At 36.0% G+C, this 13,074-nt stretch overlaps 1 pseudogene; it reads left to right on the top strand.

Annotated features, from left to right (window-relative positions):
* The first annotated feature begins 9,570 nt into the window (after nucleotides 1-9,570).
* LOC148209785 (uncharacterized) lies at nucleotides 9,571-10,592 on the top strand (annotated as a pseudogene).
* Nucleotides 10,593-13,074: the final 2,482 nt, after the last annotated feature.

Below are 13,074 nucleotides of genomic sequence, written 5' to 3'. Positions count from 1 at the left end.
CTAGTTCTTATTCAGTATTGAACTCATTACTTGTAACGCTAGACTAGAGAGGAGTGGTACATAAATGAGCCGATACTACATCCGAATGAGAGGAATCCTGAGATCATGGAAAAATGGTCAAGAAAGGCGCTTAAAAGAAATAATAGTCACTACCTATACTAACAAGGTGGTACCTTCATTTTTGGTAACTCAATCGTAAGAACTCCAAAGTTAAGGCCGATGCAAAGAGGTGCCAAATCCAGATTCTGAGTCCTGGTCTGCTGATGTTGTGAACCTATTCTTGGACTGTAAACTTTGCTTCTACGTTAACCCAGAAAAAGTCGCATACACTTTTCCCCCTTACCCTTTTAAATATTAGTAGTTGGCCTCTTATTTACACACTTTTCTTTACTCAATTTGGCTTTGCGTAGTTCTGCCTTGTTTTTACTGGGCAAACCTTTGCGCATTATTTTGTTTAAATTCCTCTGCCTTTACTATTCACTCATATATTTGTTAAGTTTATTTTGTTTTCTCAAGTAATCATGAAGTGTTTAGTCATCAATCCTCGTGGATACGAATCTTTTTATTACTTGCTACAACGGTTGTGTATACTTGCACAAGTGATATAAATTGTTCAACAGTCCTTAACTTAGAGATTTAGTAAAAGAAAAAAAATAGGGGAAATAGAAAGCACAACAGAATTTCTAGTATGATTCAAAATCAATTCTTTCATAAATTGTCTTATAAATGAAAAGTTCTTTCTTATTACCTAGCTAGAACTGTTAGCTGCTGACTTAAATAGAATTTCTTTTTTGGTTGGCTTTATTTAGTAACTTACTTTTAGAGACCAATCATTTTTCTATGCTTCTACCGTAAGTTGTGGTGAAACTTTAATGAATTTAGAATCATTTAGGTAGGTTGATTAAGTTAGTGGGTCATTCTAATATACAAGTGGTTTCTCCAAGTATTAGTGGGTCATTCTTAATTGACCTAAAGCCCAACAAAATTCTTAAATAGCTTTGATAAAATGTTCAAAGTGGAGTTGTGATGTTGAATTTTCCTTTATGAAATTTTAGGTGAAGGCTTGCAAACTCTTGGAGGGCCGTTCAAGCAAAGGAGTTGCAAGGAGTGGAATCGAGTAAAAAACTCCACTCCTTGTTCAAGCGAAGGGTTTAAAAACTCTATACTTTAACAATAAATCTCCTATTCAATTCCCCCTATTTACTATTCAACTCCTCATTTTATTTTATTTTATCTATTTATCTTTATTCAAGTGGATCCCACATCAAATAATATATATTTTCTCTTATCTCTCTCCATACAATGCAGCCATATCAATTTTTTGTTTTCATTTTTTCTTTTTCTTTTTAATATTGGTGTGTTCTACCATTTCTCGCTATATGTATATGTATATGTATACACACACACTATCCTTTCTTACTTTCATATTTTTTTCCCTAATTTTCAATTATTCAACTTTTTTTCAACAATTTAATTGTTTCGGTTTTACCTATCTCCATATTCACAATTATAAATATTGAAGTTTCATAAATTGTAATGCAAATATATATATTTTTAATTCATAGATATATATAATTTTCAATTTTTAGAAACTAAATTAATTATAATTTAATTTTATGTTTACATAGTTTATATATATATATATAGTTATGTCGTGTTATAAAAAAAATTAAAATGCGAAGCTTAAATAATTAAATTTAAACCATTTATAAAATCAAATTAATTAAGTATTTAGCTTACTTTTTTTACTGAATTATTACTATTATTTTAATTACTATTATCTTAAATAATTATAGTTTGTAATAATATATAATTTTAAATGAGTGACCATAAAGTAGAAATAATAACTTATTTTGAATTTATACAAATAAAGATACTTAATTTCAAGCGATTTAAGCACAAAATAAATTGTATTGTATTTTTAACCTATTAAGATAAAATCTATATTTAAAAATGTATAATCTTTAAATTAAACACAATCAAAATGACAAATATAGATGTAGGGGTGTAAAAGATTCGGTTCGGCTCTGTTTTGAAGTGAAAAACGAAGCTGAACCGATTATAAATAATGGTAAAGAATAATGAATGTTTTTTTTTAATTATTTAGGATAATCGGTCGGGTCGGATTTTATGCGGTTTAAGTAAGCAAAAACCGACTCCGACTGATTATATTCGGTTTATATTGTTGTTGAACCGATATCTATAACCAAACCGTTCTAGAACCGAACCGTCTGTCGTTTCGGTCGGTTTTTATCGGTTTAATCGGTTTGCCGGTTTTCTCTTGCACCCCTATATAGATGTATGATATTCATTTTGAATTTCGTTAATTAAAATAATCTAAATATGTATTGTTTTATTTTTAATATAGTGAGTTTAAAAGAGTTAAAGAATCTATTTTATTTTCAAGGTAATCAAATTAAAATAACAAAATTAATTTTATCATTGTTTTAGTGATGATCGCACACCTTGTGAGCTACATTTCATGAGATTTATATTGCAATTATTTGTTAGTTTTCGTTTCTTTATGACAAATTTAAGCACATAAGATATATTTTGTAGGAATAAAGCATCGGGAGGAAACGAGACATATTTGGATCAAAATGAGAGAAAAATTGGAATTAAAGTGACCAAGATGGAATAACAACAAGATTTGGAGCTAAAAACCCGATGAGATAGCGCCACGGCGCTAGCCTAGAGCGTCGCGACGCTCCGAAGTTTAAATTTTGCGTTTGTGAATAGTGTAGCACCATGACCCTGTATATAGCGCCACGACGCTGCCGCGACAACTTTTTACAAAAATAGGGTTGTGCAGCCGCCGAAAGGGGGGAGTTTGGGAGAGGTTTTTTGGCAGTTTGCCTTTTTGGCCAATTTGGAGGGCAAGGAGACCATTGGAGAGCTTAGAAAAGTGGTTTTCAAGGCTCGGGATCATGGAGGTCGCTTCGAGGACGGACGATTGACACGCCAAACATAGTTTCTTCTCCTTTCCCTTGATTTTTCTAGTTCTGTTATAGACTTCTCATTGTGATTTTATTGTTTTCCATTGAATATGAGAAGCTAAACCTCTCATCTTGGGGATTAATGTAGCAATTGAACTTTATGCATTGATTTTTTAGTTTTTTTGGTTGAATGTTTATGAATGTTCTATTTATGCTTCTCTATGCTTAAAGCCTTGAATCTACTGGCCATAGATTGATTGATTTAAGACTTGAAATCTTACGCTCGGTAGAGGTGGTTTAGAGTTAGAACTGGGATGCATAACAAAAGGGGTTTTAAGATCGGGAGATTCAGAAGTCCTTTAGAGGTCGTTAAAAGACTTGTTCAATAAAGCCTTTACTTTTTATAGAAACTAGATAGGGATATTGGTTTCATAATTGGTAAGGAGAATTAGCTTGTGCTTGGGAGAGACAGTTGAGATTTGAGAGTTCTTGGCCTATAGAATTAATAATTCGTTCAATCTTGATTAATTAAGTAGTTGGTTCATAGATTCAATAGGTGAAATCAATTCCCTAGGACCTTTCTCCCAATTGTTTTTATCTTTGTTATTGCTTGTTTATTTCCTTTGATTATATTCTCCGATTTGATTTTGATTCTCTAAATAAAATTGAGCGATTGTATCTATGGTACTTGAGTGATCTAGAAACCCAATCCAGTGGACGATATCGGTATTTGACTTACCACTTTATTAAAGCTTGACCCGTACACTTGCGGTAGCAATTTCTACTACCAGTGACAGTTATAAAATGTCATCAAATTGTGATGGAAGATCTATTTGTGACAAATTATAATCCTAGTTGTAAATGCATTAATGAAAAATGTTCAAAATTGTCATGTTCGTTTCCTTGATGCCTTAATCCGTGACAGTTATATAGCTGTCATGAATTATGTTAATGATTTAAATGATCTCAGAAAACCTAAATATATGTTTCAATCCCTAATGTATTTCAGTTTAGTGTTTATTATTATAAAAAGTTTTGATTTAGTCTCTCAAATTTTAATATTTTTCAATTATTACCCTTCTCATTGTTTAATGTTAAAGTTGGCTAATAATAAACTCAATATAATAATTACTAAACTGGTAAAAATTTAGGAAAAAAATTAGATAAGTAAACTCTAAGGACAACGTCGTTGCGCTGCAGCGCCGTGGCATTGCACTCTCGCCCATTCTAGCTTGCAGTATCCACTTTCCCCTGTTTTCATCCTCGCTTCAATCTTGACGCGTCCCGGCTTGATCTCGACTCATCCCTAACTCGTTCCAACGTCGTTTTAGCTCCACCAATCCCACCAATCTCCCACGCATCAACAGTATCATATCATCTTGACACTCTCTGTCAAGGCATAGTTCTGACTGCTCTATCAACTAATTGATCCACACTGCTCGGCCCTACCCAAGCTCTGTCTATGATTATCCCGAGATTGAGCATTCCTACATGGTCTTGTCTCTCAGACGCTAGAGATACAACCACATTTTCCCACTCGATCGAACCAACCGACCTCTAAAGGAAGATTCCCTTGATGACTTGGCACTCCCACCCAAGTCTGTTGCCCTTCTAGAGACATCACCCTTGACTTCAGTACAAACTGTAATCTTATCTCGCAATGCACTCTCTCGCCTATGCGATTTCATCAGCTCGCTCATCCGTCTAATAACTGGGGCACGAAACCGACAACCTGTTGAACACCTTGCTGAGTTGTTCCCCTTACCCTTTCCTCTACTACTTCCCAGCTGTTGTACATGAACTGATGGCATAATCTTCTGATCTGTCCTAGTTGTCAATGTTGCTGATTCTTTCAAGTCTCGCCCTGAACCATCTACAGCCCTATGCATCCTCTGTCTCTCAGATCCCCTGACAACCTAAAACTCTGACACATAAACAAAAGATCTCTTGTGGCCTGTCGCCACTACCCGGATTCCCTCTTGAGCTTCTAACATCCCCCAACAAACTCACTGGTGTAGCCATCATCGTCTAGCTTCCCTATGAATATACTTGACGTCTCGTAACACCAACTCGATCCTTTCACCTGTCTTCAAACAAATTGTTGGGTGTGTTGTCTAATCTCGTAGTTTGTAATTATGTAAAAACAGATTTATATTCAATAAAGTTATGTTTTCATATTTAATCAAATTGTTGTTGAATTTATTGTCCAAATCCAATAAACTAAACATCCAAGATTATTTTCATGTAACCGGAACAGTATATATACTGGGTATATATTTGATATACCCTATGTACTAGGTATATATTTCATATACCCTCGATATACAAGTGGATAATGTCCCGGGAATAACTTAAAAGGTCTATAGCATATGGATAAGATTGGAATACCTTATCATGACAACACGATGGATACAGTGTAAATGTTACAAGCGACCCGATCCAAGTCGTTTGTGTGGAGACATGCAAGTGGGGGTGTCCTATATAATGAGTTTGTATAAGACTGGACCACAAAATAGCCAATATTTAGATGTAAAGCCGTTGACTAACAGATTGTTATTTCATAGGATGACCAGACAACTCATTCTCAATCCTTAGTGAGTTCTAGACTCCTGTCCGTGAGGGCTTGTCCTTTGATCTGTATGGGTAAGAGTGGTCCGAGTCGCTGACTCAACATTCTTACCATTTTGGGATGAGACCGAGTGGAGAGCTAGGAACATAACTTCACAAGATGGAATTCACTCCTTTCCGACTTTAGGCCAGTAGATGAGTGTTCTCTTAAATGCTGACTCCGGGACTTGAACAAGGGGCCCCACCTTCTCATTGGCAAGAGAGAGACTTCCGATTATTGGTCAGACTATAATCGGGTTGTTCATTAGAGGAGTAGTGGTATTTAAGGAGTAAGATGTAACTAAGGGGTAAAATGGTAATTTGACTCAGCTTGAGTTACGAGCATTCGTGAAGGATTGACTTGCCGTTAATGGTCGATATCCGTGGACACGAAAATATTCTACAGTGAGAATAGTGCAGCTGCGAGTCTTTAGTGGAGTGACCTGTAGTTAACGAATGTTGATTAACTCGGTTAATGAGTTTGCCCGATTAATCTTGTATCATTGAAACTTATGATCTGTAGGTCCATTAAGTCCCCTTGCTAGCTCACAATGGGTAGAACAAGAATCATATTTTGAAAGAATTTGAAATGTTCAAAATATAGAATGTGTATAATGTATATTGATACATTATATAAATATATATATTAATTTTGAATAAATATCCAAAATTAATACTATATATTAGAAGAGAAATATTTGAATAAGATTCAAGTAGTAATTAATATGAATTGGATTCATATTAAAACTATAGGTTAAAATTAATGTGCATAAGATGTATATTAAAACTATAGGTTATAGGAGAAAAATACATTTTTGAATATGATTTATATATTAATTTAATCAAATATATGATATTTGGTTAATTAGTTAATTATTTAATTAATAATCAATTAAAGTATTTATTAATTATTTAAATTATTTTAATATTAATTAAATTAATATTACCACTCCCTCATTATTTGGTCGGGACTGGCAAGTGATGAGGTGGGGGTAACTTTCCCACCACTGGTTAAAAGAGATGTATAATTGTTATACATCTCTTAGATTCTCCTGCAAAGATTGAATTTTCTCTCGAATTCCCAAGTTTCTCCATTGCTTTCCAAAAAAAAAAGTTCTTACAAACCGTTTCTCACCAAAGATATAGCAGGGAAGACTTTTGTGGTGGTGTTCGTTAGAGATTCTTTGAAGAAAGTTTTCAAAAGCAAGTTTTATTTTCCCCTGTATTTTGTTCTTTCAATATATTAAATCGACGAACCAAATTATGCCACGGGTCTCTCTCATGGCCGTCCGATGAAATCAACTAATTGGATCAAAACCTATGAATAAAATGGGCTCAAGCCCATGACCCATATAAGACCCACTAATACTCTATAAATAGAGGGGATCAACGTCATTTGAAAGGAGGAAGGATTCGAGAAGAGATCCAGAAGCATTGGAATTTCAGAGTTATCAGAGCGTTCAGAGTTGTCTATAATTATAGCGAAGCATCCCAAGCCAACAAAAGCCGAAGAACTGAAGACTTGAAGAGTACGAGACTTCAAGAACATTGAATTTTCTCTCCCCAAGCAACAATACTTGAAGACTCCATCAAACTACAAAGTCTTCATTAAATTGGCCAAAGAACTTCAACAAGCTGTAAAACTGAAGCAGTTTACAAGCTGCAAAGCCGAAGAACTGATGCGATGTGAATCCCGGAGCGGAAGCGGATCTTTGTTCATCAATTTTGAGAAACAAAATCAAAGGTGTGCAAAAATGAAATATAGGGGCAAACTTACATTTAAAGAACTGTTCTTCAATGATTTCCCGAACACCACCAATAGACCTTCCGTGCTATTCTCTGTGTACCGAGATCGTGCTTGTGGCAGCGTCGATTTGGAACGTAAGAGAGAATTGAGAGAGAGAGCTTGATCGAGAGAGAGTTTGATCTTGTAGGGGAAAAAGAACTGTACAGAATTATTGTGTACAGTTTAACCAAATGTGACATGGGTAACTCCCCACGTCCCTGCAATTTTGCAGAGGAGTTTTTAATTAATAATTAATTTAATAATTAATAATTAATTAACTAATTAAAAATAAAAATAAATTTAATTATTAATTAGTAATCTAATTAATAATTAATTAATTAAATCTAATATTAATTAAGTAAATAATTAACAATTAATTATTTAAAATTTAATTAAATATCACATATTTAATTAAACCCATATTTTTGAATCTTATTCAAATTCATCTCTCTTGTATAACCTATAGTCGTAATGTACCTCTTATGCACATTATTTTTAACCTATAGTTTTAATATGAATCTTATTCATATTAATTTTACTCATTCAAATAATTTCTCTCATAATATATAGTTTTAATTTAGAATTAACTATATATCATAATGTATCAATATACATATATTCCCTTGAGCAATTTGAACAGTTCAAATTCTTCAAAAACCTTGATCCTCGTTTTACCCGTTATGATCTAGCAAGGGGACCTAATGGACCTACAGATCAGAAGCTCCAACGATACGAGATTAATCGGTCAAACTCATTGACCGAGTTAATCAACATTCGTTAACTACGGGTCACTCCACTGAAGACCGACAGTTGCACTCTTCTCACTGCAGAATGTTTTCGTGTCCACGGATATACGGCCATTAATGACAAGTCAATCTTTCATGAGTGCTCGTAACTCAAGTTGGGTCAAATTACAATTTTACCCCTGAGTTATATCTTACTCCTTAAATACCATTGCTCCTTTAATGAACAACCCGGTTATGGTCCGACCAATAACCGGAAGTCCCTATCGAGCCAATGAGAGGGTGGGGCCCCTTGTTCAAGTCCCGAAGTCGGCATTTAAGAGAACACTGATCTACTCCCCTAAATTCGGGGAGGAGTGAATTTCATCTTGTGAAGTTATGTTTCCAGCTCCCCACTCGGTCTCGTCCCTAAAATGGTAGGAATATTGAGTAGGCAACTCGGGCCACTCTTACCCATACAGATCAAAGAATGAGCCCTCACGGGCAGGAGTCCATAACTCGCTCAGGATTGAGAATGAGTTGTTTGGTCATTTTATGAAATAGCAATCTGTTAGTCAAAGGCGTTACATTTAAAGATTGTCTATTTTGCAGTCCGGTCTTATACAAACTCATTGTATAGGATACCCCCACTCGCATGTCTCCACACGAACGACCTGGATCAAGTCTATAACATTTACAAAGTGAGCCGTATCCATAGTGTTGTCAGGATAAGTTACCCAGCCTTATCCAAATACTATAGACCCTTTAGGTTATTGACGGGACATTATCCACTCGTATATCAGGGGTATATCAAATATATACCTAGTATATCAAATATATACCCAGTATATATATTGTTCCGGTTACATGAAAATAACTTTGGATGTTTAGTTTATTGGATTTTGGACAATGCAATGCTATGAATTCAACAACAAATTTATTGAATAAAATTTTATTGAATATACATATCTTTCTACATAAATACAAACTACGAGTTTAGGGCAACACACCCAACAAGAACTTCACAAGCTGCAAAGCTGACGAACTTCATAAGCCGCAAAGTCGAAGAAATTCAACAAGCGAAGCACTTTACAAGCTGCTAAGCTGAAGAACTTTACAAGCTGCAAAACCGAAGAACTTCACGAGCGCAAACCGAAGAACTTCACGAGCGCAAAGCCGAAGACTTCACAAAGTCTTCATAAAACTACAAGTCAAATAACTTCATCAACAAGTCAAAGTCTTCAAACAAGCTCAAAGCCGAAGACTTCAAAGATCCTTCGTCAAGTAAGAAGCTGAAGGCACCAACCATTCAAGAACAAGCTCAGAGCCCTTGAATTAAAGTTTACATTTGAGAGAATTAATCAGAGGATAATACATTAGAGATTGTAACACTACATTCATTAAATACAAATACAAGTTCATAAATTCGAGTTTTCTCTTCGTTGAATTTCTCGTCGAACAAATTGGCACGCCCAGTGGGACATCTCTACATCTCATCTCTTTTTCTCAAACCCAAGTAATGACATCCAAGGAAGCTTCATCCACCATGGAAGAAAAGTTGGTGGAAATGGAGAAGAAACTTAACATGCTGACAAAAATGGTCGAAGAGATGGACTATAAGATTGCTTCCCTTATCAGCCACATTGAACTTCAAGATGTTGTGAATGTTGTTGAGTCAAGCAAAAATCATGTTGCGAAAGTGAATGACAAAAGAAAGAACATGATGCAAAAGGAACAACAAGAACACTCTGTTTCAATTGCTTCATTGTCTGTCCTGCAGCTCCAAGATATGATCACAAATTCGATCAAAGCTCAATATGGCGGACCTTCTCAAAGCTCCCTAACATACTCCAAGTCGTACACCAAGAGGATTGATGACTTGAGAGTGCCAGTTGGATATCAGCCTCCGAAGTTTCAACAATTCGACGAAAAGGGCAATCCTAAGCAACATATTGCACATTTTGTTGAGACATGTGAAATGCTAGCGCTCGAGGAGATCTACTCGTCAAACAATTTGTCAGAACACTAAAGGGCAATGCTTTTGACTGGTACACAGATCTGGAGCCTGAATCTATCAATGATTGGGAGAAGTTGGAAAGAGAGTTCTTAAATCGCTTCTACAACACAAGGCGAACTGTAAGCATGATGGAACTCACCAACACCAAGCAACGAAAAGATGAACCTGTTGTTGACTACATCAATAGGTGGAGAGCTTTGAGTCTCGACTACAAAGATCGACTGATTGAAATATCTGCTATCGAGTTGTGCATTCAAGGCATACATTGGGGACTTCTATACATTCCTCAAGGAATAAAACCTTGCACATTTGAAGAATTAGTAACTCGTGCCCACGACATGGAGCTAAGCATTGCTAATCAAGGAGATAAAGATCTTTTAGTCCCTGATATGAAGAAAGGAAGCAAGAGTGCCGAGATGACCTCGAAAGAATCAATGGTTATCAACACGACCTATCTCAAATCTTCTTCAAAAAGAAAGGAGAAGAAGGTTGAAAACCGACAAGAAATGAAAGGCATCGTCTAACTCTTAAGGAAAGACAAGAAAAGGTTTATCCTTTTCCTGATTCTGACATCTCTGACATGTTAGAACACTACTAAAAATGCAATTGATTGAACTCCCTGAATGCAAACGACCAAAAGAGGTGGGAAAAGTAATTGATCCCAACTACTGTAAATACCATAGAGTTGTTAGCCATCCAGTGGAGAAATGTTTTGTCTTGAAGGAACTAATTCTAAAGTTAGCTTAAGAAGGAAAAATCGAGCTAGAACTTGACGAATTAGCTCAAGCAAATCGTACTGCAGTAACAACAAATACATGCAGTAAAAAATGTTCACAATCATTTCATGGTCAAAAAGTTGAAGAATCTGCAAATACATATTACATAAATGTAAGTCGACAACTTAAGGGAAATCAAACAAAAGACTTCTATATTTGATCACATCAAGCCTTCAACTACTCAAGCTTCAGTATTCCAAAGGATGAGTATGGTCGTGATGAAAGAAGAAAATCAATGTTTTTGACTCGACCTTCAGTCTTCCAAAGGTTAAGTGTTCCCACATCAAGAAAAAATCAAGCTTCAACACATATACTTTGGATTGTCTTAAAGTGGGGGCAAATGATCGAAATAAAGGAAAGATGAAGATCTTAGAGACGAAAAAATTTGATGGCAAAAAGATTCATAGCCTTGTCCCTTCACGTACGAAGAGAAAATTCTCTCTTATCATAAGTACGGAAAGTTGCTTGAAGGTGAAGCAAAATCTTGTCATTTCAACCAATTCTATAAATGAAGGATATGATCAAAATCATGACATTTGAATGTAATGCTCCTTATCGCAAGAGCCTAAACTGCATGATATTCCTAGCCCACATGAGTTTAAAAGGTGAATGGCCAAAAAAACAAAAATTTGCAAATAAACTATGCTACAACTTGATCCCTTTCCTTAAAAGGGTACGTAGGTAACTTAAAGAAAACTTTAAGTTCAGTCCAAGTTCAAAAAAGAAAATCCAAGTTCGAAAAAAAAATCCAAGTTTAAAAAAAATGGCGGCACCACAATGACATTGCAGGACAAATATGTTCAACCTTATCGGGAGTGACAACACGGTGTCAACCCTTTTTAAGGTTTGTTCTGCAGTAGAATGAAGGATGATCACCGAGGGCATAAACCATCAAAGTAATTTTGATCCTCATGATAGGTATTATCCTCCAAACTTGATATTTTCTCGATCGTTGGCGGAGAAGTGGCACTATCGTTGGCAAAAAAGTTTCACCTACTCGATCTTTAACGAAGAAGTTGCACTCCCTCGATCGTTGGCAAAGAAGCTGTACCTGTTGGGGAAGAAATGCACCTGCTCCATCGTTGACGAAAATGTTGCACCCGCTTGATCATTAGTGAAGAAGTTGCACCCACTTGATCATTGGCGAAGAAGTTGCACCCGCTTGATCGTTGGCGAAGAAGTTGCACCCGCTGGATCGTTGGCGAAGAAGTTGCACCCGCTGGATCGTTGGCGAAGACGTTGCATCTGCTTGATCCTTGGCGAATAAGTTACACCGGCTTAATCCTTGGCGAAGATGCTGCTCCCGCTCGATTGTTGGTGAAGACGTTGCACCGACTCAATCGTTGGCGAAGACGTTACAAAATACCCTCCCAAGCGTCATCCCCAAAAGGATGGTAACCGAGAGGGTAAAGTCTTCTTCAAACACTCAACCAATCTTGGGAGTATCTGAGCTGCAACAAAATACCTTACCGGCGTCATCCCTAAAATGATGGTAACCGAGAGGGCAAAGTCTTCTACAAATACACAAATTACCCTTACATCTATCATCCTCAAAAGGATGCGTATCCCAAAAGGATGGTAACCGAAAGGGTAAAATCTTCTAAAGATACTCAACCAGGGAGTATCTTAGTTGCAACAAAGAGACAACAAAAAAAGAGCAAAAGCAAGAGCGAATATTGAAGTACATACTTACCTCACGAGAAGTGAGCAAAGTTGAACGTCGCAGCGATGTCGTTGTAGATAGTTTTGTAGATGTAAATTCTTAAAAGAATGAAAAAAAAAAACAAAACAAATGTGTGAAAACAAAAAAAAAGGAGAAGAAAAGAAAAGAATGGAGGGAGTAAAAAAAATCACCACAAGAAAACAGGAGTTGTCGCTGTTAGAAAAAAAAAATCAGCATTAAAAAAAAAAAATACTCAATTCCTCATCTTCTTGAGCGTGAGGCACACCAACAAAGATCCTGCAAAAAAAGAAATGTCATCCTTCTGACGGTACAACAAAGGATGCTACTCCCTCCGGCGAGCTTTCTCCAACAAAGCTCATCAGCCGCGGCAGCACTTTGCAACCCAATAACGACGGCAACACTGATTTTAGATCTGGGAGTAAAATTCTTTCGGCCATCGACAATCGTGCAAACTCTAATGACGCATTTGATAGCTCCAACGTTTCTTCTACCTATTTTGCTCAAGCTTCAGACATATATAATAAGACTTCAAGCAAGATTTTGTAT

Source organism: Momordica charantia (assembly GCF_013281855.1).
Source record: "Momordica charantia cultivar OHB3-1 chromosome 8 unlocalized genomic scaffold, Mcharantia_2.0 BLBB01000008.1, whole genome shotgun sequence".
NCBI classification, from domain to species: domain Eukaryota; kingdom Viridiplantae; phylum Streptophyta; class Magnoliopsida; order Cucurbitales; family Cucurbitaceae; genus Momordica; species Momordica charantia.
This window is presented reverse-complemented; position numbering and strand designations above follow the sequence as displayed.